Raw genomic sequence first — 19,144 nt, forward strand, 5'->3', positions numbered from 1 at the left:
AACCTGGTAACATTCTGTAAATCTTCTCTGCATTTTCTATCTTATTGATATCCTTCTTGTAGTTAGGCGCCCAGAACTGCACACAATATTCCAAATTTTGCCTCACCAATGTCTTAAACAACTTCATCGTAATATCCCAACTCTTCCACTCAATACTTTAATTTATAAGGGCTAAAACTTTCTTTACACCCCTGTCCACGTGCGATGTCACCTTCAGGGAACAATATATCTGTATTCCCAGATTTCTCTGCTCCTCTGCACTCCTCAGTGCCTTATCATTTATTGTGTACGACCTACTTTGGTTGCCCTTACAAAATGCATCAACTCACACTTGTCTGCATTAAACTCCCTGCAACTCCCTGCAGCTCAAGTTGCCTGACTTCATCTCTTAAATGCTGCAGCTCAGCCCACTTTGTGCACACGTGGACGTCCGAGAGACGTGAAGACTCCATGACTTCATACATGTGACACGGAGAGCAGAAAACTGACCTCACACTAATCCTGCCTCCTTCTCCTCACACCTTACTAAATTAACTGTGAATGTCTTACCTTTGGTCCAGCATGCTTGTCCTCAGTCTCTGCTCGCCTAAGCCTCTCAAGCCAAAGGCTCAAAGACCCACTCCTTCACTGTGCCACTCACTCACTGGGCCTCTCCTCATTGGCCGCTCCCCTATACTTACCCTCCTTTTCTTGGCCCCTTGACCAATTAACCTCATCACTCTCGCCAAGCTCCTCCTCCTCCAGATAGTTGCCCGAACTCCAGTCGCCACCTCCTCCGACTCACAACCCAAACCAAGTAGGCCCAAGTCCCAGTAAGCCCTGTAATTTAACAGCTTACCTGCCCGTCACTCTCTCTAAGCTCTTCCTCCTCCAGATATTCGCCCGAACTTCAGTCGCCGCCTGACGCAAATTTAGATATACAGCATGGTAACAGGCTCTTGTGGCCCACTAGCCCATGCCCCTCAAATACACCAATTAATTTACAACCCTCGCACATTTTGAAGGGTGAGAGGAAACTGGTGCACCAATGTAAAAACTCCTTACACACAGTCCAGATTCAAAACATGGGTCACTGGTGCTGTCATAGTGTCATGCTAACTATGCTATTAGCACCCTCTGCAGTTTCCTGTGGTCTTTGGCAGAGCTATTCCCATCCCCAGTGGTGATGCACCCAGGCAGGATACTTTCTCTGGTGTGCTATAATACTTGGTAGAGACCTCAGGGCCATGCTGAATTTGCTCAGGCTTCTGAGGAAGTCGAGTATTTGGTATGCTTCCTTGTTTGTTTCTCCAGCAGGGTTGTTCTGGCACTGTGCTACCAGTCTGTCTCTCTCCTTCCTGTACTCTGCCTCATTGTTTGAGATCCAGCCGCTATTGGTGGAAGATCAATTTAGAGTAGTGTACAGAATCAGAATCACAATTTATTGTCATGAACAAATCATGAAATCTGGTATTTTGCAGTAGCATCATAGAGCAAAACATTCATATTATAACCATCTTTACTTTAGAAAATATAAAAATAATAGTCCATGAAAAGTAAGGCAGTGTCTTTGGTTCATTCAGGAGTCTGATGGCAGCGGGGAAGAAGCTGTCCTTGTGCTGCTGAGTGGTCGCCTTTTCCCCAATGGTAGCAGAGTGAAAAGGGCAAGGTGGTGGGGGTCCTTGAGAATAGATGTCCACGATGGAGTGAAGTCTGATGGCATGTGATGTTGCAGGCCGAGTTAACAACTCTCTGGTGTTTATTCTTGTCCTGAGAGTGCCACCTCCGTACCAGGCAGCGACGCAGCCAGCCAGAATGCTCTCCATGTTACACCTGTAGAAGTTTTTGAGTGTCTTCGGTAACATACCGAACCGCCTCAGACACCTCACAAAGTATAGCCGCTGGCGAGCTTTCTTTGTGATTGCATCAACATGGAGGGTCCAGGACAGATGTTCACACCCATAAATTTGAAGTTCTTGACCCTCTCTACTACTGAGCCCTCAATGAGGACTGGGTTGTGTTCCCCTGACTTCCTCCTGAAGTCCACAATCATCTCCTTGGTTTTGCTGACATTGAGTGCAAGGTTATTGTTGTTGTTACACCATTCAACAAGCTGATCTGTCTCTCTCCTGTACACTTCCTCATTGCCATTTGTGATTCTGCCGACAATTGTGGTGTCATCAGCAAACTTGTAGATGGCATTGGAATTGTGTACAGGGAGAACTTGTAAGCAACCTTGGAGATGCTAGTGTTGAGGATGATTGTGGAGGAGTTGCTGTCTCCAGTCCTTACAAGTTTTCAGGTTAGGTGATAGATGATCCATTTTCAGAGGTGGTGTGGAGACCTAGGTCTCAGAGTCAGTTTATTATAATATAGGTTAGAAAGATTTTTAGTACCAATGGCAAAATGGAAATTAGTAATAGCAGTGGACTTCCAAAAAGCGATTATATTCTGTAAAGTATAGTTTTAAAAAAGATGTTAACTCTGTTGTTAAAGGTAACTTTTGGTTACAAAAAGTAAATATTGATAACTGTTTGTGGCAAGGAGAGCATGTTTTTTCCTGTTGACGTGAAAACATGCTCCTGTGGACTGGGTTTGCAATGATAGATCTAGATCAGATAGGAACTGGGCTAAGGAATGGGAGATGCAGTTCATCTCTGAGAAGTGTGAGTTGCTGCATTTGCGTAAGTAGAACAAGAGTAGTACTTACTCAGTTAACAGCAGGTCCCTAAAGAGTGTTATCTCGGGATTGGGTTACAAAGCTGTTTGAAGATGGCAGCACAAGCAGACAGGGTAGTGCAGAGAATGTTTGTGATGCCTGCCTTCATCGGCCTGGGCATTGAATACAAGTTTTGGGATATCATGTTGAAGTTAGAGAAGACACTGGTGAGATGACGCATGGAATATTTTGTGTAGTTTTGGTCACTGAGGTGCAGGAAGGAGATAAAATTGTGAAGGGAGCAGAGGTTTACAAAATTTTCAGTACTAGGGAGGTAGAGAGACTGTAAGAACAAGGCCTGAGCATTGGTGGTTCAGAGGGAATCTTATCAAGGTCAATAAAATCATGAGGGGCATTGACAATGTGAATGGTCTGTTTCCAAGAGTGGGAGAACCTAAGATGTGAGGGCATCATTATAACGTGAGGGCAGGGGGATTTAGAAGGAATGAGAAAGGACAGTTCTTCAACTAGAGTGAGATGGGCACATGCAAAATGGTGGAGGCAGGGACATTAACTTTATTTTAGAAACACGTGGATAACTCTGAATGGGAGGGGATTGGAGCGATGTGGTCTTAATGCAGGCAAGAGGGACTGAAGTAGGAGGCATATCATTGGGTGCAGACAAGCTGGGCCTGTTTCTGGGCAGTAGGATTATGACTCCAAAATGTTTGGTTTTACTGCATTCAATTTTACCTCTCTTTCTGAGCTTGTTTGACTGGAGAGGCTGCATGATGCTTGTAAACAGTAACTGGCACCACAAAAGTCCAGGGACTTTTCTGGGTTTCTACTCGGGAATGTTTCTATCTTCCACTTCTGCTAAATCCCCTCTTGCCCACTTTTCCCAGAATGGTACAAATTGGCAATATGGTGAATGAGAAATTCAGTCTCAGTCACTTGAGTTTCATTGTGAGTACAGCTTGCACCAATAAAGCCAAATGCTGTGCTCACAGGATAGAGCCAACAGAAAGTTAATCGTTTTCACTTCTGACATCTCTCACTTGTAGCTGAGATGCTAACAGTGTATGAAATTATAAATATTAAGCAACACAGATGAACGCCTCTGACCCTTTTCCAAGAATAAAGTACAGCTGTAATATTACCCTTTTTGTACCAGGAAAGCTTCCTTGAAGTCAGTTTGGGAAGTCTGCTATCTTGTGGCAATCGCAACATCGAATTTGCTGATGTTATCTGATGTTGAAACTTGTACTCGCCACTGAATTCCCACTCCTGTCCCAAATAATACCTTGAGGCCTTTTACCTCTAGCGGAGAGGACAGGTGGTCTGCTAAAATACTTCGTCACTGAATGGTGGACCACTCTCAGAGTACTGTACCACACTGCCAATGAGAGCGTTGTGTGCAAGTATCCAAAGTGTGGCTCCAACCCAATCGTTCCAAGTCATCGGCGATTGCAGCAAAATGAGCTCTAGCTGATGTGAGCGGGTCATACAGCATCCATACGACATAAAGCATAACCAGCATTTTGTGCCTGAATCTTTCTGTGCTCTGGTAAATATACTGTTGGAGAAGTACTTTCAAAATTGGCATATTTTCCATGGTGTTCAGAAATTGTCCTCTATCCATGAAAGGCTTTGTGGAAGAGAAGGTTGTTTTTTATTCATTCATATCTGTCCCCAACCAGACCTTGGCGTTAGCAGTCAACTTTTAAAAATAAAGTTCCGTTCTGCAGAGGTAAGTCACTGTGTTTTTCTGGAGGTTGTCTCTTTGTGAGAACTCTATTGATCTGCGGAAAGGCAGTGCCCTCACAATGCTGAGTTGTTTCCTTTGAGTGTTTGTGTTCTCAGCCATGCTGTAATCAGTATTGTTCCCAGCCCTATTTCCTGACATATAATTGTTAAATTCTGAATATGTTGTAAAGAAAACTGCATGGTTTATGTCCTCCAATTTTATCTGTGCAAAATGAAAGGGTACTGAAACACTGATCTTGAAGGATGGATACTTGTAACAATAATGGATCTAGTGTCATTGCATAGCTGGAGGTGGAATGGCATGGCCAATAACTTGAGGAATCTCGTCATGGTTGGTCCCTCCAATGCAACTACATCTCATCTCAGGCAAAAGGACCAAAACTGTGTCTAGTATTCCAGATGTGGTGTTATCAACTGGAAGAAAACCTGATGATGCTGATACTGCAACCCCTCCGCAACTTGCAGATTGTCTTCCAAACTGGAGAATCAGGACCAATGGCCCAACTTGTCTATTGCCTACCTGAGTTAGTCCCACTTCTCCATATCCTTTGATGACTTTCCTATCTCTGTACCTTGCTCACCACTACAGGAAACATCCAATCTATCCAAGCCTTTCAATATTTGGAATATTTCAATGAGATCCCCCAATTCTAAACTCCAGCGAGTACAGGCCCAGAGCCAGCAACCACTCCTCGTACATTAAGCCTCTCATCCCCGGGAACATTTTCATAAACTTCCTCTAACCCTCTCCAATCCACATACTCCAATGTGGTCTGACCAATGCCTTGTAAAGCCTTAGCATTACATCCTTGCTTTTATATTGTTGTCCCACTTCTGTTACTTTCTCTCGGAGCCTGTATCAAACACTCGCTACCTCTGTGTGAAAAAGGATTTACATCAGGTCCCTTTTACATTTTTCCCTCTTGTCTAATTCTATACACCTCGTTTCAACTTGTTGAACCTGCCTACCTTTGTGATTCATACACAAGTATATCTTGATCCCTCTGAAAATGAAAATGAGTTTATGGTCATATACATGGTACAATATATAGATGCAATATTAGGGCGGCACAGTTAGTGCAATGCTGTTACAGTGCCAGCGACCTGAGTTCGAATCCCGTGCTGTCTGTACATTCTCCCTGTGTCTGCATGGGTATTTTCCTGGGGGCTCCGGTTTCCTCTTCACCTTCTAAATGTACCAGGGGTTGTAGGTCATTTGAGTGTAATTTGGGCGCCACAGACTCATAGGTCGAAAGGTCCTGATACCATGTTGTATGTTAAATAAACTATGTCTTAATAAAAAAATTCTTACTGAAGTTGAATAGGTACATCATGAAAATAAAATGAAGAGTACAAGTTAAATTAAAAATAGATAATAAATATTCAAAATAAGGAGTTAATAAATCTTCACAGTTACCATAGTGGAAGAGAAAACAACAGAGGTTAGAACAGTGCAGACAGTCCTTTTGTGGTGTTGGAGCAGTCTCTGATCAGTGTAACAATGGGAGGTTCAATTTGTTGGAAATAATCTGTTTTTGAATCTAGAGGAGCTCATCTTCAGGTTTATGTACCTTCTGCCTGAAGGTAGCAGTGAGAAGAGGTTGTGACTAGGGTGGGGGTTTATGCAGTTGGTATCTCACATAAATGTCTTCATTGGATGAGAGGCTGGAGCCTGTGATGGACCTGGCTACGTTTGTTACCTTCTGCATTCCTGGGCAATTGCATTCCCAGAGCAGGTTGTAGTTCAACCAGTCAGTATACTTTCCACAATGCAACACGAAAGTCTTGCAGATACTGTGATTGTAATAAAAACTCAAATGCTGCAGGAACTCAGCAGGTCAAGTCGCAATGTCTACAGGAGGTAAAGATAAATATCTGATGTTTTGGGCCTGAGGGCTTCTTCAACCTATGAGTAAAAAGAAAGATATAGACAACGGACACAATTGGATGTGAATGGAATGGAGACAAGAATGATGAGAATTGACTGGGTGGAGGTGGGGGGGATAGGTTTTGGCTCTGTGGAAGCAGAGCTGGAAAGAAGAGAGAGGGAAGAGAGAGAGTGAGAGGAAAGGAATAGGGAAAGATGATGGGTGGGGCGAGTGGGCTAAAGGAAAGCAGTTCATGCCGTTTTGTTGGGGAGTGCCCAGATGGAAGATGAGGAGCTGTTCTATCATTTTTTGGGTGGTCTCAGACTGGCAGTGCCTGAGATCATGGTCAATCATATTGGCAAGGAAATTGGGTGAGGAATTGAAATGGGTTGCTGGTGGGAGATTCCCGCTATTGTGGCTATTATGCACTCAGACAGCAGCAGCAATAGAAATTAGCCTAGACTGTGTTATATTTAAAATAATTTTTTTATTATTAATTAACAATATCCTTCATCCAGATATCTAAAATCCGGAAAGCTCCAAAAACCGGCATTTTTTTCCTGGTGCTAGTACAACAGAGGGAGAGAGACAGCAGCGCGACTAGGTTGGGTGGTGGGGGGGGGGGAGAGACAGCAGCGCGACTAGGTTGGGCGGGGGAGGGGGGAGAGACGGCAGCACGAAGGGTGGGCGGGGGAGAGACAGCAGCGTGACTCGGGTGGGTGGGGGGAGGAGAGAGAGCAGTGTGCCTCGGGTGGGCAGGGAGTGGGAGGAGAGAGAGACAGCAGCGTGACTAGGGTGGACGAGGGGAGAGAAGGCAGCGTGACTCGGGTGGGCGGGGGGAGGAGAGAGAGACGGCAGAGTGACTCGGGTGGGCGGGGGAGAGAAGGCAGCGTGACTCGGGTGGGCGAGGGGGGGAAAGAGATGGCAGTGGGACACGGGGTGGAGAGAGACGCTAGTGCAACTGGAAGGGGGGGTGGTTACAGCAGCACAATTCAGGTGGGCTTAAATCTGGGTTAGCTGACTTTTGTTCTGAAATCCAGAAAAATCAAAAATTCGGAACACTCTTTCCCCCAAGAGTATCAGATAAAGGATTGTGTACCTGAAAGATATGCGGGTGAGGGCCGAATTGATGGTAGTAGATGGTAAGTCACATTGTGCATCTAATTTATGTAAACTTATCTACTTAACCCCCAGCTATGCATGAATATATTTAGGTGTATGTATGTGCGATATCCCAGGGCTCTACAGCTCAGGCATAATTCTGGAAAGGCAGTTCAAAGTTCAGTCTCAGAAAATCCAATGCTGACATGAGACTTTAAATGGATGCAAAGAAGTTCATGAAGTAGGGGGGTGAAAAACTCTTGTAAACTCTCAAAATCCTAGTTAAGGTGCTTCCAGAGAAGTGTCCTTTTCAGGTGAGTGGCAATCCAAACTCCCCTTTTCCTTTTCTAGGGGACACAAAGCAAGTGATTTTTACAAAACTTCCAGAACCTTTTTGTGGGTCAGCCGAAATGTAGTATTTCTTCTGCTTCCAAAATCCTTTTGTGGATCAGCTGTTGAAAGTGACCTTCCTCTTTGGTCACAGTGTGGCATACTCACTCCCCATAACATGGAGAAATCAGACAAATTGTCTATTACCACACGAGGCAACTTCAGCACAGTAAAGAGCTCCTTGCTCGTGTGCTGTCTCCTTAAATATGGCCCCTGATTAAGCAGGGTACTGTGACTTTAATATGTTGGTCACATGATTTCTGCATCTGTGTTTTCCAAGGCCTTCCTCTCTCTCCAGAAGTATCCATTTTGGATACATGCTGTCCCCAGCCTGTCAACTCACAATCAATCTCCCATATCTTGCAGGGCTTGCAACTTGACTTGTTCTCTTAAAGTGACAGTCCCATTCAATTAAAAATGAGCTGAAAATGGGAGCGTGTAATATATTAAACAGAGTTGAGGTTTTTAACAAAGTGATCTTCCAATTTGCGTCCAGTCTATCTGATGTAGAGGAGATCACAGCAGGATCACCGGGCGCAGTAAATGTTTAAATAGAAAAAACTTATTTACAGCATAGTAGAAGCAGATTCCGACCATTACACCAAAATTAACCTATAACTCCATATAGTTTGGAGGGTGAGAGAGTTTTTTCAAGAAAGTGTCTATCAAGATGTTATCTCCCAAGATGAAGACGGAGATCAAGAAAGGGAACAGTGTTGCTAGAGGTGGACCGTGAATTTGAGGTCGGGGTGGAGGTTAGTAGCAAAGTAGATAAAGTTAGGAGACAAACTCTCGACAGACATTTATAAACCCACAAACTCCCACTACTACCTTGACTACACCTCTTCGCACCCTGTTCCCTGCAAAGCTTTCATGCCTTTCTCTCAATTCCTCCATCTCCATCATGTCTGATCCCAGAACATGGTCTTCCATGCCAGATGATCAGAGATGGCCTCTTTCTTCAAAAAAATGTGACTTACCCTCTACTACCATCAACTCGGCTCTCATCCGCATATCTTCCATTACCTGCACATCTGCCCTGGTCCCCTCTCTCCCTACACACAAGATTAGGATTCCCCTTGTCCACACTTATCACCCCACTAGTCTCTGCATCCAACATAATCGGGCCTGAGCCCTTCTTCAAGGTATGAGTAAAAAACAGGTCGGCACCTGAATTTGAAAGGCTTAGGAGAAGGAAAGATAGGGCAGGACAAGCACAGACCAATAGACAAAAGCTGTTAATTGGACACGGATAGGAGGACAGGAGAGAAAAGATGAGAATTAAATAGTGGAGGGGTGGCTCTGTGAATGCAGAGATAGAGGGAAGAAAAGGATGTTAATGCCATCTGGTTGGAGGGTGCCCTGACTTTCTTTCCTGCTCCTGCCTGAAACATCAGTTATATTCAATGCCCTCCATAATATTTGGGACAAATACACTTTTTTCCTTTATTTGCCCCTGGGCTCCACAGTTTTAAATTTGTTGTCAAACAATTCATATTTAATTAAAGTGCACATTTCAGATTTTATTCAAGGTTATTGTTTACATTTTAGTTTGACTGTGTAGATATTACAGCACTTTTTATACATTTCAGGGCACCATAATATTTGGGACATTTGGCTTCATGGATGTTTGAGATTATGCAGGTATGTTTAATTGCTTAATTGATGCAAGTATAAGAGAGCTAGGCACAGTGGTGGATTAAACATTAGGCTGAGTAGGCTGAGGTCTACTGAGGCTGAGGGACCCAAAGGGTAAAGGAGCCTGAGCCCCTTGGTTTAAGCATATTCAGAAAAGGATAGTCTGGTCTCAGTTTATCATTTTCTCTGCGAGTTTCATAGGTCAATGCTGCAGGGTCCATTAGCTCTTGATATTGTTCATTTGTGAATCTCTCCTTTACCAAGATATTTAGCATAGCACCTGGGTAGGATATTGTCACTTTTGGCTTTTTACACAAGCATTTTACACTTACTGCGCACATGAAACTGATGACTGAGTCTGTAGCCAGAGTCGGCGCCAGATCGTTATCGGGGTGATGTGCGTGGTGGTTTCTAGGAGCTGGCAGCACTGATGGCATGAAGATTTCTGACGTGTGTAAGGAAGGGGTGCTATGAAATACTGATGTCCACCCTGTCATCTGCAGTCACTAAGTGAACAATGGGAGGGTATGTGGCTGGCGGTGTGAGAGTGTGGGTGTAGAGTAACTGGGTTGCAAGCAGCGAACAGTTTCTATTGGGAACCGTGATTAGTGGGAATGGTGGGAGAAGCAATCACTAGTCGGAGTTGGCTACTGAGGCCAGCTGGATTTGTGACTCGCATTCACTGTCTCCAGATGTTTCTGCGAGAACAGAGCATTTATTTTTAAAGGATGATATTTGCAGTTGGGTGGCTAATGAATTCCCCATAGACTTTACAGTACAGGGAAATTAGCATTTAACAAGTTACAACCTTTGTATAAATTAATTCATCCTCTTCTTCCCATCCCCAACCCCCATCAAACCTAAGCACCTAAATGAGAGGCCAGTAGCGAGTGGCGTCTGGATGGGGGGTGGCCAGGGCCTTGCTGGGGAGTGAGGGGTGCCAGGGGTACCCCGGGCCTGTGGCAGGACAGGTCAGGGTGGGGGGGGGGTGCTTACGAAAGCTCAACCTAAGGCCCAGGTGGTAGTTAATCCACTTTTGGTTAAGGTTAGAAGTTTTAGATCACCTTTGGAGTCAGTCGTTTCCATTTTTTCAACATGAGGAACTAGAGTTGTGCCAATGAAAGTCAAAGAAGTGGTTATGAGGCTGTAAAACACCTAACCCTTAGGATTACCAAAATAAACAGTTTGGAACTAGCTGGTTCAGTAATCACAAAGGGACTGGTATTCCAAGGAAGACCTCCACTGCTGGTGACAGAAGAATTGTCATCATAATGAAGAAAAATCTCCAAACATATATCCGACAGATCAGAAACATTCTTCAGTAGTTAAGTATGGATATGTCAGTGACTACTGTCTGCAGTAGACTTCACGAACAGAAATTCAGAGGCTCTGGCTCTGGGTCAGCACTATCATTAGGCCAGCTAGGTAGCCACCTAGCAGAACTCGGAGGGGTGCTGTGGAAGAGAGATTCCAACAGCTCCAGCACCTCTACATCATAAATTATGTGGTTCTAACTAATGCAATATAAGCATGCATGTTAGTTGGTAAGGCGGAGGGAGGAAGTGGTATAGCACCCCCCCTCTCCCCACGAAATATTTGAAAGAGCCTGACTAATGAGGAGGAGTTGTGGGTCCAGGATAGAACACAGTAATAGTGCACAGCAAAGAACTTTGTGCTCTCTACTTTTTTCTCCATGATGGAACCATTGATGTGTAATGGAGAACGGTCGACCTTCAGCCTCTTTAAGTCAACAATCTTCTCCTTTCTCATCCACGTTGAGACTCAAGTTTTTGTACACCATTTGACGAGCCTCCCAATCTCAATTGTAAGGTAACTCATTGTAGATGATGAGGCCAACTACTGTTGTATTATCCACAAAACTTGATGATTGTGGTTGATGTGAATGAGACCTCCCTGGTGGCTTGAAGTGAGCATGGAATGCATGTAGCTGCACAGTTTCATAACATGATGTCACGACTATGGGTTGTTTGCTGTACCCTGGTACGGCTTTCATTGTGGATCTCCCACTGCATCCAGTATTTGTTGCTGGCACAAGGAAGTGATTGATGAAGAGAGAGCGAAAGCTTAATCAATGTATAGCATTTGGAGAGTCAGTTCCACACACTAACACAAGGACATGCGACTTGGGAGTAGGAATAGGACACCCATTCCCACAAGCATATTACACCATTTGAAAAGATTGTGGTGAACTGCATGTTACCTTAACCCCAAATTCGTGTATACCCTTAGTTAGCTTGTAAACCATGACCTCTCAAAAATGTTTCTGCCTTTTCTCTCAAAATATTTCAAAACACTGCTTCCAATGCCCTTTGAGGAAGGAATTTCCAATGAACCATAGATGTCAAGAGGAAATAATTTCACTTCAGCTGTCTAAAATAGGCAATGCTGTTTTTCAATGCTGATCCGCGGGAAGATGTATGGTCTCTGCATGCATCCTGCCAAAATCCCACTCGGCGTAGTGACCTGCCATTCCAGGTATTATTAAGTTTGCTTCCAACTTGTTGAATTAGTTGGAAGCAAGCCACAATTCTGCATCCAACTAATTTAACAAAAAACATCAACTCTTCTTTTTCTCTTCTGAAGCTCGTTGAGCTGCTGAGTTCCTCCAGAAGATTTTTTTTTTGCTGCATATAATGTTTTATTTTTCCAATTACAATGCACAATTTTCCATGAAGCTCTGTTTGTCATATCTTTTCCCACTTTTATTTACCATAATAAAGTAGAGAAATGCAAGAAAACTGCAGATGCTTGAATCTTGAGGGAATCAAAAGAAGCTGGAAGGACTCAGGAAAAACCACAGAGAGAAATGATCAGTCAGAGATGCAAGTCAGAATCCTTCATCAAAACCCGGGGCATTGACTGACCCAAGGTAACAGGCCCTCTGGCCCACAGACCTGTGCTGCCTAAATGCATCAATTAACTTACAAACCCCAATTGTTTTGAGGGTGGGAGGAAACCAGAGCACCCAGAGGAGACCCACATAGACACAGGGAGAATGTACAACTCCTTACAGATGGTGTCAGATTTGAACGTGGGTCATTTGGTGTTACATGATGTTGCACTAACTGCAAAGCTATTCATTCCACCCTTTAGGAAGATCAAATGCGGGTATTCCTCTCATTTATCAGATGACTCAATCTTCCATTCAGAATGGTGAATTCAAATGACCTTCTTATACAACTATTATCTGGTACTGGGTTCTCTAGTGTTTACATCAGTGTGTACAATTGATTTGGATTGTTTTTTTTTTGCTGCCAGTTTGGGAGACCAGGATTACATATGATCTTTTCAATTCCTCCTTTTATTAAAACAGACATGATTTACAAAAGTTGCCACAATGCTAATCAGAACATTAGAATTTGCATTTTGCAGGTAACCTTATGTATTACATTAACACATCCTGTAGTTTACAATTCTTTTGGGGGAGTTGTCTATGCTCATGCTGAACTCAATTATTCATATTCCACAATATTTTTGTGCTTTCCCATGATGTAAGGAAAGTCAGTAACCAAGCAACAATGCAGTCACCATAACACCGTGCAACCCACTTCTCTGCTTCTTTGGCGGATGCTTGTGAAAGATTATAAACCTAAAGAATGATCCTTCACTGCAGACTAAAGGAATGCAAGTTTGTGCCTCAAATATCTGCACACTTAAGAACTGAAGAGCAAGAATATGTGGGATGAGGATTGTTGGGCAGTCTTCCAGAACGTAAATGCAGGAGGAGTGGATGAACATAGAAGATTGCAGCACAGTACAGGCCCTTCAGCCCACAATGTTGTGCTGACCTATTTAAAGCTATCAAAATAAATACACCCTCCTGACCTCCTAACCCTCTCATTTTCTTTCATCCTTGTGCCTGCCAAAGAGCCTCTTAAATGCCTCTAATGTTTTGGCCTTCTCCACCACCCTTGGCAAGGTGTTACAAGCACCCACAACTCTGCAGAAAAAAAAAAACACCCCTGTTGCCTTCCCCTAAACTTCCCTTCCTTAACTGTGCAGATGTCCTCTGGTGTTTGCTACTCCTGGGCCTGGTAAAAAGATTCTGGCTGTCTACTTTATTAATGCTTCATAATCTTGTAGACTTCTATTAAGTCACCTCTCATATTTCTTTGCTCCAAAGAGCAAAGCTCTAGCTATGCTAACCTTGCCTCATAAGACACATTTTCCAATCCAGGCCATATCTTGGTAAATCTCTCCATATCTTCCACATCCTTCCTGTAATGAGGTGACCAGACTGAACACAATATTTTAAGTGTGTGATCACCAGAAATTATAGAGCTAAAACATCACTTCACAACTCCTGAAGTCAATCCCCTGGCTAATGAAGCCCAGCATATCATAGGCCTTCTTAACTACCCTATCAACCTGTGTGGCAATCTTGAGAGATTTGGACCCCAATGACCCTCTGTTTTTCCACACTGTTAAGTATCCAACCATTAACTGTGTACTCTGCATTCAGGTTGGACCCACCAAAATGCATCACCTCCCACTTATTCAGATTCAATACCATCTGTCACTTTTCTGCCTAACTCAGCATCCTGTCTATATCCTGTTGTATCTTAGACAACGTTCAACACCATCCACAACACTTCCAACACTCGTATCATCCGCAAACTTACTGACCCATCCCTCTACTTCTTCGTCCAGGTCATTTATAAAAATCACAAAGAGCAGGGGGTCCCAGAACAGATCTCTGTGGAACTCCACTAGTCACTGACCTCCAGATAGAGTACTTGTATCCACTACTATTCTCTGCTTTCTACAGGTAAGCCAATTCTGAATCCACACAGCCATAGATCCATGGATCCCATGCCTCATGACTTTCTGAATGAATCTCCCATGGGGAATCCTTGTCGAATGCCTGACACCACATCTACTGCCCGATCCTCATCAATTTATTTTGTTACATCAAAAAAATCAATTAGGCTCTTGAGGCACGACCTTCCCCTTAGAAACCTTTGCTGACTATCCCTGAGATGACTGTAATTCTCTAAATGCTTATAAATACTGTCCTTAAGAACCTTCTTCAATAGTTTGCCAACCATTGATGCAAAACCTGCTGGTCTGTAATTCCCAGGATTCTCCTTATTACCTTATTTTTATCAAGGGGATCACATTTGCCATTCTCCAATCCTCCAAGCACTTCCCCTCTGACCAAAGATTTAATTTAAAAGAAAATGTATATGTACAACACAGTAACAGATCATTTAGGCTCATGAGTCCATGCTGCCAAATTACACCCAATTAACCTACACCTCTAGTAAGTTTCGAAACAGGACCCCTGGGGAAAACCCATGCAGACATGAGGAGAACGTACAAATTCCTTACAGATAGCATGGGATTTGAACCCCAGTCCTAATTGCTGGCACTGTAAGGTGCCAACCATTCCCCCTCCCAATGAATAGGCCACCCACATAGCCACAGCTGAGGTGAAGAGAACCCTGTCCAAGGTGAACCCACTCAAGGTGGTAGGACCAGGCAACATATCTGGTCAGGTACTGAAGGACTGCAGACCAATTGACAGTGGGCTTCACTGACATCTTCAATACCTCACTGCAGCAATCCATCATTTCCACAGGGAATGATACCCAAGAGAGTGACAATACTGCGCCTTAGTGACTATCGCCCTGGGGCACTGATGTCTACGATTATGAAATGCATCAAGCGTTTGGTAATGAAACGCCTGAAAGTACATCTCCCAGAAATGCTAGACCCATTTTAATTTGCCTATAGAAGAAACTGTTCCACTGACGATACTATAGCCTTGTCCCTTCACTCTGTCCTGAGCCACCTGGAGACCCGTTTGTGATTCCCTCATGCACTCATCCCTCCCCACCAATTCCCCCCCACCGCCCGACACCTTCCCCTGTGGCCCACAAAGTGCAACAATTGTGCACACTCATCCTTCCTCGCCACAGTTCACGATCTCAAACAGGCAAAGTGAAGAGGGCATGGCCTGGGTGGTGGGGGTCCTTAAGGATAGAGGCTGCTTTCTTAAGAGTTGTAGATATGTAGATCTCATGTAGATGTCTTTGATTGAGTGAAGTCTGGTGCCTGTGATGTTCCAGGCCGAGTTAACAACCATCTAAATTTTTTTTTCCTGAGCATTGGCACCTCCATACCAGACAGTGATGCAACCAGCTAGAATGCTTTCCACGGTACACCTGTACACCGAGTTCTTGAAAGTCTTCAGTGACGTTCCGAATCTCCTCAAACTCCTCGTAAACCTGGCAAACCTTCTTCATGATTGCATCAACATAGAGGCTCCAGGACAGTTCCTCGGAGATGGTGACACCCAGGAATTTGATATTTTTGACCTTCTCCACTACTGAGCCCTCAATGAGGGCTGGTTTGGGTTCTGACTTCCTCCTGAAGTCCACAATTATTTCCTTGGTTTTGCTAATATTGGTTTGACATCACTCTTTCTCCCTCCTCATTGGAAAATACCATTGGAATTGTGCAAGGCCACTCATTCATGGGTGTATAATAAGCTGAGCAGTGGGCTAAGCATGCATCCTTGAGGTGTGCTTGTGTTGATAGTGAGGAGGAGACATTGTTTCCAATTCATACTTACTATGGTTTTCCAATGAGGAAACCAAGGATCCAGTTGCAGAGGAGGGTGCAGAGGTTTGGAGCCTTCTTGACCAGCACTGAGGGAATAATGGTATTGAAGGCTGAGTCTACGAAGACCAGCCGTATTATGAGTTACTGTTTTCGAGGTGATCCAGAGCTGAGTGGAGAGCCAGTGATATTGCTTCTGCTGTGGAGCAATTGTGGTGATAGGTGAATTGCAGTGGGTCCAGATCTTTCTTAGGTACATGTTAATCTTCGCCATGACCAAAGTCTCAAAGCATTTCATTGCAGTAGGTGTTAGTGCTACTGAGTGATAGTTGTTGAGGCAGCTCATTCTGCTCTACTTCGGCACCAGGATGATAGATGTCATTTTGAAGCAGGTGGGAACCTCTGACAGCAGCAATGAGAGGTTGAAAATGTCCGTGAACACTTTGGCTCCAGCATCGTGTTTTTATTTCAACCACGGTATCAGGAGACTTTCTTGTTTTACTTGTAACTTGACTTTTTCACACTTGCAGAGAACACCTTAGCATTTTCCTTAATCTGACTTGCCTCTGCTTTCTCAGGCCCCCTTCTAGCTCCTTTTATAAGTTCCTTTCTGGCTACCATATAATTATCATGAGCTTCCATATTTTTGCTTCCTTTTTATTAACACTGTTCCCTTTTCCTTGTTCAGTGAGACAAACCTGTCCAGAACCCCAAGCAAGTGTTCCCTAAACATCCTCCACATTAGTTTTGTGCTTTCTGAGAACATCTGTTCCCAATTTACTCTCCCCAGTTCCTGCCTCACCCCATTATAATTTGCCCTTCCCCAATTAAACACTTGACCATTCTCACTGCTTTTATCCTTGTCCATAATTATGCAAAAGCTCAAGGGAGTTGTGGTCACTCTCAGCGAAATGCTCCCCCACCAACTGACCAGGTTCATTACCCAGTACTAGATCCAATATGGCCTTTTCTCCAGTCGGCTGGTCCACATATTGTGTCAAGAATCCTTCTTGGACACATGTGACAAATTCTGTCCCATCTATTTATCCCCTTGCACTCAGGAGGTGGCAGTCAATATTAGGGAAGTTGAAGTCTCCCATAACTACAACCCTGTTATTTTTGCACCATTTAAATTCTGTCTATTTATCCATTCCTCAATGTCCTAAGGGCTATTTGGGGGCCTATAGATTACACCCTTCCTATTTCTGAATTTCATTTAGTAGATACACCATCCACAGCATCCTTTCTTCTTGAAGCTATGATACTATCCCTGATCAGTAAGGCTACTCTTCCCCCTCTTTTACCTCCCATCCTATCTCTTTTAACAAACCTAAACCCCAGTGACTGCATCAGCCAATCCTGTCCTTAAATCAGTCAAGTCTCTTTAACGGCCATTACATTGTAGTTCCAAGTACTGATCCATGCTCTAAGCTCATCTTTTTCCCTAATAGACTACATTTATGCTTCCTCCCCTGCCTGTCCATCAATTGTTTTCAAATTAAAAAAGGAGTTCTTTGTAGGTCATAAATTAAGAAGTTTTAAATTTAAATTTTAAAAATTTTAAATTTCTCAATCCTTTTCTCCATCTTGCACATGACTTTTAACTCTATTATCAGTACATCTTGGTTCAGAATCTGATTCAGAAGAAATAGGAGCAGGAGAAGGCACCAGCTCCTTGAGCTGCTGTTATCTATAGATGCTAGGATCGAGTATAATACAGGAACGTGCTGTGAAAACTCAGCAGGTTAAGCAGCATTCATTGGAAGTAAAGGTATACCTGATAAAGGGCCCAGGTCTGAAACATTGATACTCTGTATTCCTGTGGATTCCACGTGATCTGTTGAGATTCTTCATCACATCTGTGTAGTGTCCTTATGCTTGCTCCACCAATGACTGAACGAATACCTTGGCTCCTTTTTCCAGTCCCATCCCCGTATCAGTGTTATGCAATCTCTTGATCTGTGGTTTGATTGCATGAAGCTTGTCCAGTCTCCCATGGAATGCAGGGGAGGGGAACCAGAGTAATAGAGCAGATAGTGAGTTGAAGGACGGCAAAGGTTATGCGAGGACTGCATGTAAAGACAGAAAGCAGAGGTTTGTACATGATAGAAATGATCTCAGATGCATCTATTTCAATGCGAGGAGTATTGTCGGTAAGGCAGATGAGCTTAGGGCATGGATTTGCTCATGGGATTATGACGTTATTGCTATTAGTGAGATTTGGTTGTGGGGTGGGGGGGAGCTCAATGTTCAAGGGTTCTGATGTTTCAGACACGATAGAGGGGGAGAGATGAAAGGGGGAGGAGTGGTATTGCTAGTCAAGGAAAATGTTGTATCTGTGCATTGATAGGACATCATTGTGGACTCGCCTATTGAGGCCATATGGGTGGAGCTAAGGAACGGGAAAGGTGTGAGCACACTAATAGACTGTATTATAGACTGCCCGATAGTCCGAGAGAATTAGAGGCATAAATCTGTCGGAGATAGCAGACCATTGTAAGAAACAGAAAGTTGTGGTAGTAGGAGATTTTAACTTTCCACATATTGAATGGGACTTTCATACTGTAAAAGGACTGGATGGGTTGGAGTTTGTCAAATGTGTACAGAAACATTTTCCAAATCAATGTGTAGAGGTACCAATGAGAGAGAATGCAATACTTGATCTCCAATTAGGGAACAAAGCAGGTCAGGTGGCAGAAGTCTGTGTAGGTGAGCAATTTGGGTCCAGTGACCATAATGTCATTAGTTTCAAGTTAATTGTGGAGAAGGATAGGTCTGGTCCTTGAGTTGAGGTTGTAAATTGAAGAACGGCCAATTTTGTGGAAGTGAATGATTATCTTGGGAGAGTCGATTGGAATAAGCCGTTTTCTGCAAAGGATGTGTCTGGCAAGTGGAAGGCCTTCAAAGGTGAAATATTGAGGGTGCAGAGTTTGCATGTTCCTACCCGGATTAAAGGCTAAGTTAACAGGCAAAGGGAACCTTGGTTTTCACGGATATTGGTGATATGAGGAAGAGAGCAGTGTATAACAAGGAGCAGTGTATAACAAGGAGCAAATGAGATACTTGCAGAGTATGGAAAATGTAAGAGAATACTGAAGAAGGAAATCAGGAAGGCAAAAAGAAGGCATGAGGGGGATTTGGCAGATAATGTGAAGGT

General features: G+C 43.7%; 1 protein-coding gene across 13 annotated transcripts in view; it reads left to right on the plus strand.

The window, feature by feature from the left end:
* Nucleotides 1-19,144, plus strand: part of lrch1 (leucine-rich repeats and calponin homology (CH) domain containing 1) — a 415,951-nt gene that overhangs the window by 120,097 nt on the left and 276,710 nt on the right. The window contains exons 1-2 of one of the 13 annotated variants that reach the window (XM_069890280.1): nt 7,357-7,415; nt 9,357-9,408. The exons of the other annotated variants lie outside the window; for them this stretch is intronic. The gene's annotated coding sequence lies outside the window, so the exon portion shown is untranslated. Of the gene's footprint in view, nt 1-7,356; nt 7,416-9,356; nt 9,409-19,144 lie in introns of those variants that run through there. 13 annotated transcript variants of the gene reach the window in all.

This window comes from Narcine bancroftii, chromosome 7 (genome assembly GCF_036971445.1).
Source record: "Narcine bancroftii isolate sNarBan1 chromosome 7, sNarBan1.hap1, whole genome shotgun sequence".
NCBI classification, from domain to species: domain Eukaryota; kingdom Metazoa; phylum Chordata; class Chondrichthyes; order Torpediniformes; family Narcinidae; genus Narcine; species Narcine bancroftii.